The sequence below is a fragment of the Lepidochelys kempii genome, chromosome 6 (assembly GCF_965140285.1).
Source record: "Lepidochelys kempii isolate rLepKem1 chromosome 6, rLepKem1.hap1, whole genome shotgun sequence".
Taxonomy (NCBI): domain Eukaryota; kingdom Metazoa; phylum Chordata; order Testudines; family Cheloniidae; genus Lepidochelys; species Lepidochelys kempii.
In genome coordinates this window covers 108,301,806-108,320,981 of record NC_136385.1, presented here as the reverse complement: position 1 = coordinate 108,320,981, position 19,176 = coordinate 108,301,806, and the positions used below count along the sequence as shown (strand labels likewise).

Sequence of the window (19,176 nt, the reverse complement as noted above, 5' to 3'; positions counted from 1 at the left end):
GCTATACCACAGTAGAGTTTTCTTTTTCTTTTTTACCCCAAATAATACTCTCTATGTCATCTGTATATTTATGATAGCTCAAAGACATGGGTGTGTGGATCTAATTAAAAATGTGAAAGGGTTTAGCAGCCTGCTGCTTCCCTGAGTCTCTTGTTGCCAACTCTTGGCAGCTCTGCTGTCACTGAGCCAAATTTTTAGTCTTCAGCTGAACTGCTGCCAGTGTGCTGCACTGCATGCTGGGACTGTACAGCCAGGAGGTACTGTGTTAAACTCTCTCACATTGGGATGTGTAGTGAGCAGGACTCCATCTTCAATCAACCAAAAGAAAAGTGAAGGAGAAAGCCCACTTTTGCCTGGTGAGCCTCAAAGTCTTAGAGAACACAGTGACCAATTCCATCAGGATTTTGTTTAAGGAAGAACAACAACAACAAAAAAAAAATTGAGGTGGGTTAACCCAGATATTTGTTTAATGTTGCTGTATAGTAGCAGGAATGTACATTCAGCAATGTAGGTGAAATCAGTTTATCTAGGGGACAAATTAAAAATGGAGTTTGACTTCTAGGCCACAATTTCTTGCCAAATGAATGCCTTACCATTCAGCTCCACATATTCCTAGCAAGTTTGGGCACTTTGGTCCAATAAGTGTTACAGCCAACAGTGGTAGAGGTAGGTTGATGGAAGTATGTTTAACGCTATCCTGTCACCTAACAAATTCAGGTATATTGTGGAATAGAGAGGGTTAGGGGCTAAGCTGGCTTGCAGACTTTGATCAATGCACAGACTCACTTGGGACTTAGAGTGAAAGAAGCACTGGGTCTCACAAATCAGTGACAGGTTTTCAGCTGATCAGAATTAAATGATCCTTTTAGCCATTCTGTGCTGCATTCGTTTCTGCAGGGGAAATAAAATTTGCTTACTGATTTTTTTTCTTTCTATTTTTCCACGTCTCCATTCCTTTTTCTCCTTGCATCTCCCATTTTCATTCTCTTTTTTATCTTCACACTGTTTTATTTTCTTTCCTTTGTGTCCATTGTTTTCTCTCTCCTTCTGCATCTTAACCCATCCTCTCCCAGGGTTCCACATTTCCCTCTTCTTTCCTCCTTATCTTTTGCCCTTTCCCCCCACAGCCTCTCTGCACTGGCTAGGTCACTCCACCTGGGAGAATGAGCCACCTCAGAGGTTGGGCCTGAGGTCTATTACAACCCAGACCCCTTTAAACCTTTCATGTGCTTGCATTGTATTTTTGGAGATATTCATTTTGCACATCATTGAAATCAGCTATGATCAGTATGCCAATGAAACAATAATTTTATGCTCTTGAAAACAACATTTACTCCAGATTTTAATGCTGGATTTTTAAGAATAAAACAACAACAAAAAGTTGGCACAATATCAAATACTTGTCCACATTCATTCATAACACTGACTTTAAATGAGACACACAACACTAAAAGGACAGAGATGGGGGAAATAAACATTTACACTGATGATCACACATTGTTTATAGAAAAGCATTTAAAGGAGTAGAATCATGGCACAAGTGTGCAACACACCTGAACTCCACCTCTTTGATCTTTCCTCTGGGGTCGGGGTTTTTTTTGTGTGTGGTTTTTTTGTTTTGTTTTTTCCAGTGGGCCTGCTCTGGTAAAGAGGTAGGCCTCAGAAGCCTTTTGGCACACAGCCCAGGCTTTGTGGGCCACTGGAGAGATGGATAGCTAGGTGGAGAAGTGCCCTGAGGCAGGTGTTAAAATGTTGTTCCTGGTTCCTTGGTGGTAATCATTGCAAAACAATCCTGTCTGCTCTATTCCTATCAACAAGCTGCTTTCCCTGGCTCGTTGCTAAGAGACAGGACTGTTGCTTACAAGTTGTTTGGTTCTTTAGATTTTCATAATTTATAATTTATTATCTTGGCGTCAAAATTTATGTTAGTTTTTTTTTATTTTATTTTGCCACAGACACAATAATTGTTACATAAAACAAAGGTCACATATCTACCCGTGTGTTGGTTGCTCTTATAATACACTTTGCCTGTGTAGAGTTTAAGTTCTGTGAAATAAAATGCTGTTATAAACTGAAGATGAATATCATTTTTGTCCATTAACTTCTTGCATTATATGACTGGTTAGGTCAATGGATTCCCTCAAGATTTCTTCACTATTGAAAACATGTTTCTGTCCAACCAAGAAGGAAATGAATTGAAATGATTTCAATTATCACAAGAAAGACGCCATCTCTTCTTGCTCTACACTTCAGCACCTAATAGTTCAACTCATCAATCCTACTTTCCTGAAGTTCAGTGCTAGAGATGTTTAACCAGTGCCAGAAATTATTCTTGTGCATTAATCTAGCTTTGTGGATACACAAACCTTACCTTGCTAAAGTGTTTTACACTTAACACTAGTTAAATGGGCTCAGGGAGGAGTAATGCTAGAGTGGAAATGAGAATAATTTGCAGAGTTGTTAAGTTGCAAAATAACTCTGTCACAGTTCACCAGTTTAGAGGAAAAAAATGAAGAATTTATTATTATACTCCCTTGTGGAAATTAAGAATACCAACCATCCGATGAAGTGAGCTGTAGCTCACGAAAGCTCATGCTCAAATAAATTGGTTAGTCTCTAAGGTGCCACAAGTCCTCCTTTTCTTTTTGCGAATACAGACTAACACCGCTGCTACTCTGAAACCTGGGGTTAGGATTTAGTTGGCTGTTTAACAGCATAGTCATACGTGAAGCTGGTGGTGCTGAATTCACGAACACTGATTTTATAATGGTATCACCACCTGAACATTGACTGCATAAATATTAAAAATCTTTTTGGAAATTGACTACAAAACTAGACATTTCTGCCTGACCAATATTTTTCCTGTTAGCCGGTTGTAGCAGAGCTCAGAGGATGCAGCCCATATATCTCCCACCTTCACTAAACAAAATGGAACATTCAGACTTTTGTCTGTGTAATTTGAGCAAGTAGATGGCAATCCTGGCTGATATTTAATTACTTCTGAATGCAAATGAATAGCTTTAGTGATAGTATTTGATTTTTTTATAAAAATGGGTCACTTTATTTACATCAAAATGTGATGCTATGGTACATGCCTGTAGTCTATAAATACAGAAATTAGGTTATTATTACCACGGACCTATCCATTTAAACTTGAAAGTAGATAAAGAGGAAGAATATTATTTATTAATTCAAATTCTCCAAATAAAAGTTGTCTACTCTTTATTCCTTCCAGAGTCATAGATAGATCCTCTAGGGGTAGAATGCTATTTTTTGTATCTCTGAACCAGCATTCAGCTGGCATGTGGGGTCAGGTCCAACAGGGATGCATATTGGCATCCCCACTGCAGAAGGACCAGATCTATTGCGAAGAACTCTGACCAGAAATCTTCCTTGAAGCCTATAGATTTTACACTGTTTTATTTGGTGGAAAAAATCATTAGGTGAAAAGAACCATCCATAATTCCTAAAGGAACGTGAGTTGAAAAGTGCATTGGCATTAATATGTCTGCAGTGTGACCTTTTGAAAGCTCAATTTAAAAACTTTTTTTTTTGGGGGGGTGGGGGTAGGGCGGGAGGGGGTGCGAGGAAGTAGGAGGACTCTTCAGCTTTAAAATTCCACCAGCTAATGGGAAACCAACATGTTTATGGTCAGCTGTCAATCCTTTGGTTCTTGCATGAGCAGAGGGCAGCAAAGATATGGCAGTCATTCTAACAGGACTCCAGAAAATATAAAATAAAGTTTCTAAAGTGACAAATATACCATGTCAGTGTTTTGGGTAAGCCAGAAGGGAAAAAGGAATCAGAGACATGATCCCATTACTAATTTAGCTGAAGCCCACCTGTGAAAACATAAGAAAGTTCTCTGGGGGTTGTCACTGGCTGTGCACTCAGGTGTGTTGAGTCCATAGCGTAATCAGGAGCTTCATCTCTGGGCCTCTGCCAGAAATCTGATAAGTTATTCTACCATTCAAAATCAATGTCTGCTCGACAGGCCAGTTCTTGGGGTCCAAAAAAGCAAAGGCTGGTGGATCATTATCTAGAATTCATGCCTTAATAGATGCACTTGGATTTTATTAGAACAGCAATAATAACTGTTCAAACAAGCCATGTGGACTGTGATTAGATTAATAATCAGAAGAAAGGAGTGAAAATCCCCAACATTTCCAAGAGGCCAGTCTGATACCCCTGAAGCGTTGTTAAAGAGCTAAAAAAAACCCCCCAAAACAACTATTGCTCTCATTCACTTGATCAACTAAAATCTCATCTTAGACAGGAAAGGGCAGATTGCTCCAAAGGTCTGCAAATCAGACACACTGCTGTATAGAGAAAAGCCTTCCTGGGAACGTGTACGTTTTGGGCAACCAAAGTAGATTGGCCTATGTTGCTTCTACATATTCTACTTTCATGAGCATCTAATATTATTTAATGAAGCTCAATAAAACCTTGTTTAAAAATAAAACCCAGTTTATAAAAGGACGTGTTTTGGTTGAAGCTCTATGTTTAACACTTCTAACTGCTAAGCAGAAAAAAGGCTCATCAAAAATCCTTTGCACAATGCTCTTTATTACCTGTTTAATTTTTCTTCACATAATCAAATTTCCCCTACAAGGGGGTAGACCTATAGGCATCAGGTAGATGAGCAGGAACTCAGCATTTTATATGTTCTGGCCTCTCTGCAGGGAAATACATGGTGAGTACCAGTGCGGGCTCTCTGTTGTTCCTTTCTCTCAGGCAAAATGCCCATTGAATTAAATAGGATTTTTTCATGAGTAAGAGAAGCAGGACTTGGCTCTGGGAAGATATTACACAATTGAATGTACTTGATTCCTGGTGCCAGTGTTCCATTGTACTCTGTTATGGGAGAACATGAAGAGCTGGAGCGCATTCTATCACTGCCTCTGATTTACAGAGCATATTGTAATATCTCATTAGCGTAAACTAAAAAAAGGAAGCTGGTAGAATAAGATTGGAGATTGTTGTCTGGTTTTTCAATAGTGCAGAAAAATAAGTACATGCAGTTATTCTATATATGGGCTATTAATATTTTACATTTACATTGTGCATGGTCTTTAATCCCAATGAAGTACAGGTAGATGGCCTCTTTCTCAAAGGTGCTTACAGTTCCTACTGACTTCAGTGTGTTTTGTGGGTGCTCTGCATGTCTGAAAATCACACCAGTAGAGCCCACGCTGCAAGTTGCTGAAAGCATCCTGTGATGTGTTGAGAGGATTAACTTCCATTGAATTCACTTCAGCTAACAAACTCATATGCAGAGTAGAATTTTCCAAGGCACCCCCGATTGTGGCCCCTAAATTAGCTCCACAGACAGCATTTGTGCCTACAAACAGATGGTTTGCACATGCAAGGGCCATTTGCTTCCACAAATTCTGGATCAAATCCTCCAGTGTGGTATAGCCACTTTATCTGAAGAGTCAGTGTGTGTGGTCTTCTGAGGTCACCCCAGTGTAAGCAGGACTCTTTAGCAGCATAGAACCATTTGAAAGACTATGTCGCCTTCCACTGCTGCCACATTACGGGGTGTTGCTGGACGTGAGGTGTCCAAGACACCCCTAAACATTCTCGATCCCTACCTCTAGTTTTGATCACGTGATGCCAGTGACAATGAGCATAGCATAGACCAACCCTGACACGGCGGTAATTTATTCAGCCCTGAACACTATGGCCTGAGGACTGGGGATGTGCAAAGGGGATCTTTATGCCACACCAATGGGATACACACATCCATGTTTGACTTGTGCTGGGTTTTCTTCAGCTGTAGCTGAAAATCTGGCTCACTGACTTTTCTGGCTGTAAATAATTTTGTTTGCAAGACTGTTGTCACAAACTTAGAATTTGCCTCAAAGAATACAAATGCAATAAACTGAAAGTTAAAGTAATTTATATATCGTGTATACTTGATATATGTTTGTGTGTGTGCATACACATCTATAATACTATAGTAAATTGAAATATAGCAACTACTTCATATGTAATAGATATACAGTAGTACAAAAAAGTAACAGAAAAAATACCAAGTGCTAATGTTATTATTTAACAACAGTTTAACAGCTGGTGCTTTGAAAACACTACATTTAAGAGCTGCTGCCTTTTCTTCTATAAGATTATCAATGTATATATAATGCACCTTATTAGCATTTATTTAACATATTCCTATTTCTGATGCTAGTTCCTATCTATATTATAGTGATACTTATAAAGAAGGAGTGAAATACATTCAGATATGTCTGTATATGGGTACTAATATAGACCCATAAATATATTTGAATAATTTTTTCATAGTTCCTTAATATCCAGTTGCCACTGAGAAAGAGAATAATTGATGTTTGATATGAATGACTGTTGTATTTGTGCCTAAACAGAAGAAATGCATCTGCCTTCAATGGAACTCTAATTTTAATGTTTCAGCCTGCAAGAAATGCACATTAATAGCAGCTTCTTCCCTGAGGAAGGTTTTCAACTGGAGTACTTGAGAAGAAACTTACAATAGAGCAGCCTAGAGTGCCACCCCATCCCTTTTAATTAGCACACGTAAGTCCCCCTGCATCCAAGATATGATTGAGAATTTCTGCCATTTCATTTTAATATCAGCGTTCTATGCTGACGTTTGTCAGACTAAGCTAAAAAGCCCCTTCTTTTTATGTTGTTCCCACATGCCGAGCAGACCTCTTACATTTTTGCTGGCTGCTAACGTACTAAGCGTTTTTTTGGCAGTGTGCGGTTCTGGATCGAAGCCATTCATGCAACTCTTCCAGAGTAAGTATGGCCCAAAGGATTAGAGATCAATGGATTTAGTTATCTGGTGAAGTTCCCCTGCCTCTCTCGTGCCACTAAAAGGTTTTGCTATTGTGAAAGACACCCAAACTTTTCATTTTAAAATGCCCAGTTGAGTGTAAGTAAGAAGTTAATGCTGCTGGACTTGCGCAAGCTTTCTGCTTTATTTACACTCATGCCACTGAAATGTGAATGTGTGCAAAACTCTGAAACGGTTTTGTATTGGTTTAAAAACAAAAATTATGTCTAGAGAAAAAAAAACTCAGATGTATTTTTCTCTCACAGGGAAAATTGTCTTCTAATCAGTATAGGATAAAATCCTGAGATGCGGAGCAAAGCCTGTGTAAAAGAGATTTGCTTTGTGGAAAATGCTCTGACGCACCACAAGCCAAAGGAAAGGAATCCTTGATCCCAAGAGCTCCAAGGCATTCAAAGCCACAAACCTGGCCTCTAGCTAGCTCACCGCAGGGCACTGAGGGAGGGGTAGTGGACATTGCCCATTACTCTCCATTACTTCTCTGGCACTTGTGTTTTCGTGTTCTTTTCAAAGACACTGGCTACGGCCCGAAAATATCCCTGTCTTACCAACTCCCTGCAGCTGCCACAGAGGTTTTCTGTGCAGTGTGTGTGTAGATGTTCGGGCATCCTCAGGCAGCAGAAATGTGTCATATAGCTCTTCAAGATTTGGCCTATACTGTGTGTGAATATCTTGGTTCTCAAGTCTGTGGGACCAAGCAGTTTTTTGTTTTCATTTTTTAACCATGAAACTTCCTGGGGAAAAAAATCCCATTGGGTTTAACATAGTGTGTGTTAAAGTCACCAGAATAAACCACTGCAGGCTTTTTCTTCTCAATGGACCCAGAATAGTCAGGTAAACATGAGTCAAGTTTGTGCTTGCCCCTGTGTGTAGAGTTGGGGAGGACACATGCAGCCTCTTCCTTCCCATTTTCTTATCCATGCAGGGGCCAGGTGCAACTGCAGTCTTTGTACTCATGTAGCCACAAATGCTACATGGGGCTAGTCACTCAAACAGGGACAAGAGAGGAAGGAAGAGTATAGGGAAATCACCTGTCCCTTTCCTTTGTATTGGACAGTGTCGCAGCCAGCTAGCTCCAAAGAGTGGCACAAGTTTTACCTTAAGGTTGGATGTCCAGACAAAATAAGAACCATCCCAAATATCCGTCCAGATACTAACCTGGCTCAGTTTAGCATTATTAACTTCATTGTCTTTTAGAACTATTTCACCTTCAGGAATGTAATATGCACTGTACTGTCTTGTTATTAAGTTCTTTGCCCTACAAGTGACCAACGCCCAGCAAAATCACCCCTTCCCTCTGAAAAAAATTAACTCTAAAAACTCCCACATGCTTGATATTCAGCTTGACTCTGCTGTTTGCATCTGTGATGCTCCAAAGTGAAAGAATATAAAAAGATGGAAAAAGGTTGAAACCACTTTTAAACAGAGTTTTAAAAGATCTGGAACTAGAAAAGAACACAAGTCCTCAATACTTGGATTGACTTTGGTAAAAAGCCCTCTGCTGATTTTGGAGTTTTCTCACTTGTGTAAGAAGTCTTCTGTGCTGAATTGCAAACTACCCTGAAAAATAATGTGGGCATACCAGACAAATAGAGACCACCATGCCACCCTGATCCTCAGGGAAGCCCCAGAGTTCTCAGCTGTACAGAATGAATTGTAAGTGCATTCTTCATAAGGGTGGCCAAATAAGCAAAGAATCAGTCCAAATACCAAAATTAACCCAATCCTTTATTCCTAAAGCTCAAGCTTCAGGGTCTCAGCTGGCCACTAGCAGAGGTCAGGAAGAGATTTTTTTTCCCCTCTAGTGTATTCTGGGAGGATTTTTTGTTTGTTTGTTTTACCTCCTTCTTCTGAAGCATCAGGCATGGCCATGGCTGGAGATGGCACATTGAGTGGGGTGGAACAAGGCTTAGAGGTAGAACTAAGCATTCTTTCTCAGGTGCTTGGCTGTCTGGTTCTTACCCACATGCTCAAGTCTAGCTGATGGCCATATGTGGAGTAGAGAAAGAATTTTCCCCAGATCAGATTGGCAGTGACTTTGTGGAGGGTTCACCTTCCTCTGTGCATGTGGGTATGGGTAACTTGCCAGAATTATCTGGGTATATCTTATTTAATTATTTCCCTGCCATTGCTGGGGCCTTGAGCAGTGGTGCACCTCAGCCCCTCCTATTCTCTGCCAGTGGCACACAATTGCCTATTCTTCTGTGGTCTGTAATACTTTAGTCTCATTTCTGTTGTTGAGTTTAGCGTGTGGGCACTGAGTGGTGTTGGTGGCCTGTGATATACAGGAGGTCAGACTAGATGATCTAATGGTCCCTTCTGGCCTTAAAGTCTATGACTCTAACTAATATAAACTCCCTGTAACTGATCCAAGCAAAATCTGGTTTGGCCATAACTAGATTTTCCAATGTTGTTAATATCCCAGAGTCCTAGCAAGCCTGGAAAGCTCTGCAATGCCTATTTAGTTTTTAAAATCACACATGCTTTGGAGCATCCATTTTGACAAGCTGAAATTTTGGGTTCTTATCTAAACTGAATTTCCAAAAACTCCAAACTTTCAAGGTTTACCCTTCATCAGTTTTTAGAAGGTTTCAGATTTGCTTTTTCTTCTTAAATCTATGTGAAATATTGGCATTCTTTTTATTCATCTTCTCTCTCCCAGAGATGGTCATTCCTTCCACTCAGCTTTTTCTGAGGTTTGTAAATTATAGCAGACATAAAAGATGCTGAAGTAATTACCCTGGCTTTTTCTGTTGCTGTTTTGAAACTAAAAGAAAACAGTTTAACTTCTTAAATTCTATGTTTATTACTGGAGATGAAGGTAAATGATGCAATTTGAATTGGGATCTCAAGCATTCCCAAATCTCAAGGGTGCTTGGGTCTGCAATTTTACTTGAGCCTACTGTAGGTATAGGAGATAGTCAGATAGATAGGAGTCAGCGAAAAATTTCAGGTCAGTATCTGCATCCAGACTTCCCCAAAGTTTCACAGAAAGTTCAGATCTGGGTTTTCGGTTTGGGTCCATCTCTAATTTCTCCCAATAATCTACAACAATGGGCTTATTGATTTTAGGAGATTTTTTCACCAGTCCATCTGTCCATTGGTGAATTGCAACTGAAAATCACAATAGGCTGGTGAGAAATGTTTACTAGGATCACATGAAAAAACTGTAACAATGCCAATGGGGTAACTAAGTGGAATCAGTGTGAGCCTTTTCTGTTCATTAATAATACTGAGCACTTCGGGCTTGATCCAAAATCCATTCAAGTCAATGGGTGGACTCCCTTTGGTTCAGGGCCTTATATAACACCTTCTATTTTCAAAGAGCTATAGAAACACTAAGGGCTCTATTGTTGCATTATGGGCCACAGCTACCCTAAGAAAAAGGAGGGTTGGGTAGAGGTGTCACTGTACCAAGGAAAGTTCCCCAGAGGCATTGTACCTGTGAAGCATACAAGGAGGGTATAACGTTTTCAGTGGAGTGGCAGGAGCATGGACAAAGGTGGGTCCTTCCATCTCTTTTTAGGGGAGTATTGCATATGCTCTTTTTCTCTGTTTCACCCCTTTGGAGTGTCTGGTGCTCAAACTCTACCTCTTCTTGTGCCCATGGAGTGTAAATGTGATTGTCACCATCTTGGCTGACACTCTGGGGATTGAACCAGGGACTTCCAGAGTTAAAGAGTTTAAGATGCTACAGCTTGAGCTAAAGAACCATGACTCATTAGCTTTGGCAATTCCTATCCTGTGTGGATCAGCACAGGGGAGGGACACATGTAACAAACACTCACCAGTGGGTTAATAAAGCAGCAGGTCCCTGGCTACTTCTTACCTGCCACAGATGTGCTAAGAGGAGGAGAGCATCTTACACTCTCTTTCATCCATCTGTGCCTAATTAGAACCTATCCTCACAATATCCCTGTGAGGTAGGTATGCAAATTATTATCACCCCAGTTTTACAGATTAAGAGACTGAGACACAACAAGTTTAAGAAATATGCCTGAGGCTACCATGTGAGTCAGTAGCAGAGCCAAACTTAAGCTTCCAGCTCCTTCCCTGGCTCCTGGTCCAGCCTTTTATCAGGCTACATCTTGCATCAGGGTAAAAAACCCACACCCTGTCTTCCTAATATACACTAATTGAAAATGTCTTCAGGTAAAGCTGACTGTATTCATTTGTTTCTTTTATATTCAAGCTGTGTGTGTGTGTGTGTGTGTGTGTGTGTAGCTATATATAGAGATGGATATAAAATCCTCTTTCAGATGCCCTCCTAGTTAAATGGTTTCCTTCTGCACGTGCATGTACAGAGTTCACAAACATACATATTTATCTCATTTATTTTTTCCACTCATATATTTCATCCTGTTGTTACTGCAGAGATTTGAGAGTGCTAAATCATGCGTGGAGGACTGAGAATCATGCAGCACTCACCTGGGCCTCAGACAATGACGGAGAACAGCTGGCTGGTCCACTAGCAAACATTGCCTGCTCCTACAGCTCTTACTCCAATGGGACTGTTGCCTGAGTAAGGACTGCAGAATCAAGCTCACAGGCTGGTGGTCAAAAGTGAAGTTTTGGCTGGAGATAATTGTGTAACCTCAAAAATTGTGAGTTACCCATCCCATTTGGTTTTAGCCTTGTGTGAGAAACTTAATTAGATCCATTTCTAAGAACAGACAAAATATGATCTAACTGCAAAGAATTAAATGAACAGGGCTTCTCTGGTCTTTTAATAAGCTACAACATCAGTTTTTTTTTCTTTTGTTTTTTTTTCCCCTCTTCCTGACAGATTAATAGTATTTAATGTAAAATATCTATCAACATTTGTCTACAAAGACAAAAAACCTAGAGGCCAATGTCCAGAACTGTTTTCTCCTGGCAAGTGACTCATACTGGTATTATTCTCGGTCCACGTTTATATGTTAATGCAATCAGACCTGTGTCCTTCCCCGCATTTCCCAGCATGTCTTCTTTCACTACTCTTCTTGCAGCATTCCCTAAAGGTTTACCTGCTAGATTTATACACTATAAAGACTCCGAAAGCATAAAGATATATCATACATAGCACTACCTCAGTTTAGAACAGGGACACGCACAAATTAATTCCCATGATATTTATGGGAACTTAAACGTAGAGGGGCAGAGAATTAAAAACAGGGATGTTCCTTAGCCGGCAGGGAGACTGCTGGCAAATATGCGCCCTTGGATGAAAACACACCAGGAAAGTGTTTGGAGCCTAGACTTAGTCGACACAGGCCAAGTCCTTCAGTCTGGTGCAAAGCTATATGCACCAGTCCAAGCTGTGGCAGTGCGTGACTCAGCCAGACCTCACACAGCTGAACCAAGCTGGAAGCCTCTGCCTATGAATTCCTGGTTTAGTCTTTACTTTCTCTGCCTGGTTTCTATTAGTTCTGTGGGTTTTCAGGCTTTTATGGCAGTCCTCTCACTGAAAATTATTGCTGCCCAAGGCAGCCCAACTGCCAACAAGGTTGCAAACACAGAAGATCTTTTTCAGTAATTCTGTGGGGCATGAAAGGTTGGTTCTTTTCAAACTCTTCATTAAATGTCAATTTGTGAAAGCTGAAACATTGATTTCCATACACTTTCTCTCTCTCTCTCTCTCTCTCTCTCTCTCTCTCTCTCTCTCTCTCTCTCTCTCTCTCTCTCTCTCACACACACACACACACACACACACACTTTAAAGCTAACAGCAAGAATTCAGGCAAAGGGAGACTGAGACAAATATCTTTTTTGTATAAGTCTGCTGAAGTCAGGAGAGTTGCTCCAATCAAAATTTGGGTCCTCTGTTTATTTTCTCATTCTGGTTTACTTAATTTCATGCCATTTAAAATTATATTTAATTGCAGCAGTTCTCTCTTTGGTTTGCCATCTCACTGCTTTCCCAGCATGTTACTGAAGACACTGGAAAAAAGAGAAGGGCTGAATCAGTTTGGAAAACTCTGGATTCTTCTGAACACTTGGACACTGCTAGCTTCCTATGTGTGGGAGGAATATTTTACTGCCCATCAACCGACTGCTTGAACAATTTAATCAGGTTGTTAAAACAATTTAACCCTGGAGAAGATTAGCTCAGAAGAAGATAGTGTTTCTGCCTCAAAAGCTACACACATTGTCCCATGATCTCTCTCTCTGTCTCATAGACAAAGGTGTAATTAAATGGATCCTTGCCCACGTGAAAGAGCCTCCAGGGCATAGGAGAAGTTGCCCCAAACCACCCTTGAGACTGCCAAGAGATAAATTTAGAGCAACTCCCTTCACTCCTACTGGTTTCAAAAGTACCAACAAAAGCTCATGGTCAGTGGTGTCAAAGGTTGCTGACAGCTCTGTTAAAATGAGCATGGACTCTCTATTTTCATCCATTCATTAGCCAGTGCAGTTTCTACCCCAAACTCATGTCTAAAGTCCAAATGACAATTGATCCAAATAGCTATTGGCAATGGTTGGAAGTCACATGACTGAAGATTTGGCAAGAGGGAGTCTTTTGTTAGCGTATGATGACTGTCAAGGTTCCTTCCCCACTCTGAACTCTAGGGTAAAGATGTGGGGACCTGCATGAAAACCCCCTAAGCTTATTTTTACCAGCTTAAGTTAAAACTTCCCCAAGGTACAAACTATTTTACCTTTTGCCCTTGTACTTTATTGCTGCCACCACCAAGCGTCTAACAGATATATAACTGGGAAAGAGCCCACTTGGAAACGTCTTTCCCCCCAAAATCCTCCCCAAGCCCTACACCTCCTTTCCTGGGGAAGGCTTGATAAAAATTCTCACCACTTTGCATAGGTGAACACAGACCCAAACCCTTGGATCTTAAGAACAATGAAAAAGCAATCAGGTTCTTAAAAGAAGAATTTTAATTGAAGAAAAAAAGTAAAAGAATCACCTCTGTAAAATCAGGATGGTAAATACCTTACAGGGTAATCAGATTCAAAACATAGAGAATCCCTCTAGGCAAAACCTTAAATTACAAAAAGACACAAAAACAGGAATATACATTCCATTCAGCACAGCTATTTTATCAGCCATTTAAACAAAACAGAATCTAACGCATATCTAGCTAGATTACTTACTAAGTTCTAAGACTCCATTCCTTTTCTGTTCCCGGCTAAAGCATCACACAGACAGAGAGAGCCTTTGTTTCTTCCCCCTCCAGTTTTGAAAGTATCTTGTCTCCTCATTGGTCATTTTGGTCAGGTGCCAGCAAGGTTATCCTAGCTTCTTAACCCTTTACAGGTGAAAGGGTTTTTCCTCTGGCCAGGAGGGATTTAAAGGTGTTTATCCTTCCCTTTATATTTATGACAATGACATTATAATACAAATTAACGTATCCATGCTACCCATAGATATTTGAGAGGACACGCAGAGCAGAGCATAATTCTAGTGCCCAGGAACTCCTACATTCTAATCCCAGTGCTGATGCTTACTCCTCCCTCTGTAGCCTTGCAAAGCTCTTCTGCCTCAGTCTCCCCTTCTCCAAAATGGGGATAATACAAATTATGGTACATCACATAAGGTTTCTAAAGTGCTTTAAAAATGAAAATGCAATGAAGTATTATTATTTACTTTTTGGTTTTCTGAACTCTTTTGGTCCACCCCCAACTCTGAGGTGTAAAATTTTAAAACAATGGGTGTTGCTAAAAAGTCCAGTTGACCCATTTACACTCTAAAGCTGGAGACTCTATGGCTTGGCCTATATAAGGCATATGTTTAATGCTGGGTGAATATTTTGAAAAAATGATCACAGATATTCACTGACATTCTTCAATGCAATCTCTTTGGCTATGCTCACACCCACTCTTGTGTTCAGATTCTGCAAACATTCACGCATCTGAACTTTACTAGCATGAATGTGGAAAATGAATTTCAAAGTCACGTGCATCTATTTGCATGCATGAGTGTGCATGACTAGGAAATGCTTGCCTGACCATTGAGAAACAATACCAGGTGACTTATCTAAGCAATCATAAATAAATCGTACATCTTGAATCCTTAATTGTGACTTTGGGGAAAACTGTTCATAATCAACCCAGAGAGAGCTAAAGAAAATTTACCTTCTTCATTTTGGCCTTGATTCAGCAAGGTATTTAGGCTCAGACATAACTTGGAACATGTGATTGTTTCCATTGAGTTCAGTGGGATCACTGACATGCTGCAAACTGTGCATGTGCTTGCTTGTTGTACATTGTGCATTCTCTGAAGATCTTATACTCTAAGAAAGCAACTATATAATAGGCAGGACAAAGTGGGAATCCCATAGTAAGAATAATTACAGTACTTTAGTTGTATCTTGGACTCAATTCTTGTGGGCAAAAGGAAAGAAAAAGAGTCTGAAGAAGGAATTTGAGTGAGAAGAGACTAGTGGCTCCATGGGAGGACTTAGGAGGCCCTTCCATGCATGAACTGGGGGCTTGTCTAAGGATGCAGTTGTGGAAGAGTGGATGAACAAGGCATTGAGGATGGCATTACTGGAGAAGTGGAGGGCATGAGGGGGGATGTGATCAGAAGTCTGAAATGAATAATTTTAATAAAAAAAATCTTTGTGAAAATTGAGTTTTGCTTGTTGATATTTGATGAGCCAAAAAAGAAAATAAGTTCATTGGATGATTTATTTGTTGCAAATGATTTGCTCCCCTCTCTACAAAATGAACTGATACACTGCAGAAACGCAGATTGTATCTATTTTACGTTCATGTAGCTTTGAGGATACATGCAAAAAATGACTTTGCTTAATTCTTTATTCATGTGTCCTGTGGGAGAAAATCTATTTTTGTCCTTTTTTTGCATCTGTATGTTCATTAAACATCCAGAGAAAAAGTGTTGACCTATGAACAGATCCCCAAAAGCAAAGCAAGCTAAGTTTGAATGTGCTTGAGAGTTTGTCGACAAACCCATGACAATGAACAAGCCTTAAAGATGATGCAGTTGGGTGAGACTACAAAGTTTTTAGAAAGTTCTTTGAACACATGTAAACATGATGTGCTTAGGCAAATGTTTAACTTGCTTTTTTTTTTTTACTTCCACAAATTATATTATGAAATCCGATGTCTGTGACTTCTTAGGAATGTCAAATCAATGGATTCCTTCCAGACAGATAATTGCAGGGAACTGCTTTGCCTCTCAGCTTCTATAGTTTTCATTGTTCCATTTTCACACTGAAAATGATCAGATGCTTTAGTTGTTTTAGCAGGTCATCTGCATAATACAGGTAATTTTGGAAGCGTCACCTGCAGTCCCAAACACAGTGTGTTAGACAGTGCACTCTGAGAAAAGAAAGATGCAAACACATTGAGTTTATGCAGCTAGAGGACACAGACAAGTCTATCGCTTTCATTCCCTGCCCTTTGATCACAGGGTCCTACGTTTTAATCCGTCCCAGGCAGAATCACAAAAAGTGTATTTGATCTGATAGTTGTATCAGCGCTACATTAATACTCTTCTCTCTGAGACCCAGGATTGCAGCATCTAGATTTAAAATGTACTTCTGGTGCCAACAGAGCTTGAATTTGCCAGGTTAGGATTTATGAGTACTGCTAATATGAAGCAGAGGTCATCTGATATGGTCACTGCTATATTGTTCCTAAGAGAGTGCATGATAGTGGTTTGGGAGCAGAGATATGTAAGATATAGTGTATGCATCAATATCACACACACACACAATTAGGATCTTGTTATGAGACAGTTTCTATTAACATCATATTAGAGCCAGCAACCTAAATGATACAAAGTCAATGGAACCATTAGAATGTGTGCCATACTGTACAAACTCCCTCTGAAACTCAGGAAACATTGCAGGACCATCCATATGATGCCCTAAGGGTCTATCCTCCCTTTGATGCATATGCATAACTCTCATTAATGTTAATAGCAGTTACACGTGAATAGTTAGGGGAGAACAGACCCTCTGTTTAATATGAAAGCATGATCTCAGATGATTCCACGGGAGCTTTGGGATCCAATACAATGTCAAAGAAGCTAGTATAATCCAGGCATTAGTGTTCAAATGGCCAATGAAGTCAAAGTGATATTGTGTGCTATACATAGTGTATGTAAGAAATGTACTGCTCGAAGACAGAGGTGGGCAAACTACGGCCCGTGGGCCACATCCGGCCCGCGGGACCATCTTGCTCGGCCCCTGAGCTCCCGGCCCAGGAGGCTAGCCCCCGGCCCCTCCCCCACTGTCCCCCCTTCCCTACAGCCCACAGCACGCTGGCCCGCAGCTCCTGCTAGGCAGCGCGGCAGCAGTGTATCTGGCTCTGGCCGGATGGCAGGGCTTTGCTGCTCTGAGCAGCATGGTAAGGGTGGGGATTGGATAAGGGGCAAAATGTCCCAGGGGGCAGTCAGGGGACAGGGAGCAGGGGGGGTTGGATAGCCGTGGGAGTCCCAGGGGGGCCTCTCTAGGGGTGGGGGTGTGGATAGGGGTTGGGGCAGTCTGGGGACAGGGAGAAGGGGGGGTTGGATAGGTGTGGAAGTTCTGGGGGGGGCCCTCTCTGCGGGCGGGGGTGTAGATAGGGGTCGGGGCACTCAGGTGACAGGGAGAAGGGGGGCTTGGATAGGGGGTAGGGTCCCGGGGGGTGGTTAGGGGCCGGGGTCCCAGGAGGGGGTGGTCAGGGGACAAGGAGCGTTGGATGGGTTGGGAGTTCTGATAGCGGGCAGGGGCCAGGCTCTTTGGGGAGGCACAGCCTTTCCTACCCAGCCCTCCGTACAGTTTCGCAACCCCAGTGTGGTCCTCGGGCCAAAAAGTTTGCCTATCCCTGCTCTAAGAAATGCAGTGTACACTTTAAGAATATGAATCTATCAAGGGCACTTTTATACAGCCCACTGCCTTGTGGTAGTATCTGACCAGATCACATTTTTAAACATATTTATACCCACAGCACCCTGTGAGGCAGGGAATTCTATTATCCCCATTCTGTAGATGGGAAATTGACTCACCGAGAGACAAAGTGACTTGCCCGAGATCACAGAGGACTATTTGGAAGAGCAGAGAATTGAACCCACATATCCTAAATTCTAACCCAGTTTGCTAGCCACTGGAATAGCCATATTCCCCTATCTCCTTAAACGTCCATGTCTGTTGAAGAAAGATGGTGTTCATTTTACAGGAACTCAGTGTTATTCAATGGAATTTGCCATGTAGGGCAGGATAGTCTCTGTAGGATTAATGCAGCATTAAAGATTGAAGACAGTTTTAGGCATTGATTTAAGTATATTTTTAATCATCAATATTTTATATAAGCATTGTAAAACAATGCTTGAAAATTTTGTCTTAAGGACTATGGATGGGATTTTCAGAAGTGCTTAGCGCTGGGCAAACTGCTACAATTAAAATCAGTGGTAGAACTCCCATTGACTTCAACAGGGAGCAGAGTTAGGCTCAACACTGAGCACTTTTGAAAATCCCCTAAATGTGCAAGGTGTTTGGGCCATTACATTGAGCTTTTGCATTCACAGTAAACAGGGAGTGAACTCACCATCCAATTTCAAAGGAGATCAAATTCAACATGCCAGGATCCATTCCTGCCAATAGAGGTGGTGGAAAAGGTATGGCCTGATAGATGCAACCACAAAGGAATCTTCAAAAGGCAGTAACTAGGAGTCAGTGGGTACTGCATCCCCAAAGCTTTGTGCCATAAATCGCTACTGTTAATGTCAACACCAAATCAGCCATTTTGTGCTGTGTACTGTATCGTTGTTACACACAGGACCTAGACACAAAGACCTAAGCTAGTTTTGAACTTACATGAGAGGTAAAAGATACTTTGTCCATCCTCTGTGCTATCCAACTCCATTTCAGGGGGGCTTTCAGTTCACTGGTCTTCCTGGAGGCCGAGGACATATTCCAATCTATGATCAATTATCCTTCCTCAGTCCAATCTCTGACTCACCCTGCTCCCTGAACTGCACCCAGAATGCAGTGCTGCTTGTGAAGTGTGGAGCAGTACTCAGCCTATGGAAACTTTTGTTCTGAAGATAAAATGTACCACCTATGGGCCAGATCCTCTTATTGTCAAATGTTGTGCTTACTGCTGGGTGCAGTCATAATGGGATAGTAGTAAGCATTATACTTGCTGGTGTTTGTGGGGTTGACTCCTTCATCATTACAATAGCCATTAGAATCTCTAATGTGACTGTAGATACTATGTAAATTTTACCCTATTTTTACCTCTCTGCCACTTTTCCTTTGCACTCTGTCATTCAAATAAGTATTTACACCTCTATTAAAACACAGTCTATTTACCTGACAGACTGTAGTGACTAGGATGGAGAATTAATACTCTAGACACAAACGTTCCCACTTCAGTTAAAAAAAGAAAGCTGTGGTTTGTTG

At 41.0% G+C, this 19,176-nt stretch overlaps 1 long non-coding RNA gene across 1 annotated transcript in view; it reads left to right on the top strand.

Annotated features, from left to right (window-relative positions):
* Positions 1–287: 287 nt before the first annotated feature.
* The window catches only part of LOC140913911 (uncharacterized), a 32,373-nt gene continuing 13,484 nt past the window's right edge, over positions 288–19,176 (top strand). Inside the window, exon 1 of the long non-coding RNA XR_012159692.2 lies at positions 288–444. This is a non-coding gene — a long non-coding RNA (uncharacterized LOC140913911). The remainder of the gene's footprint in view (positions 445–19,176) is intronic.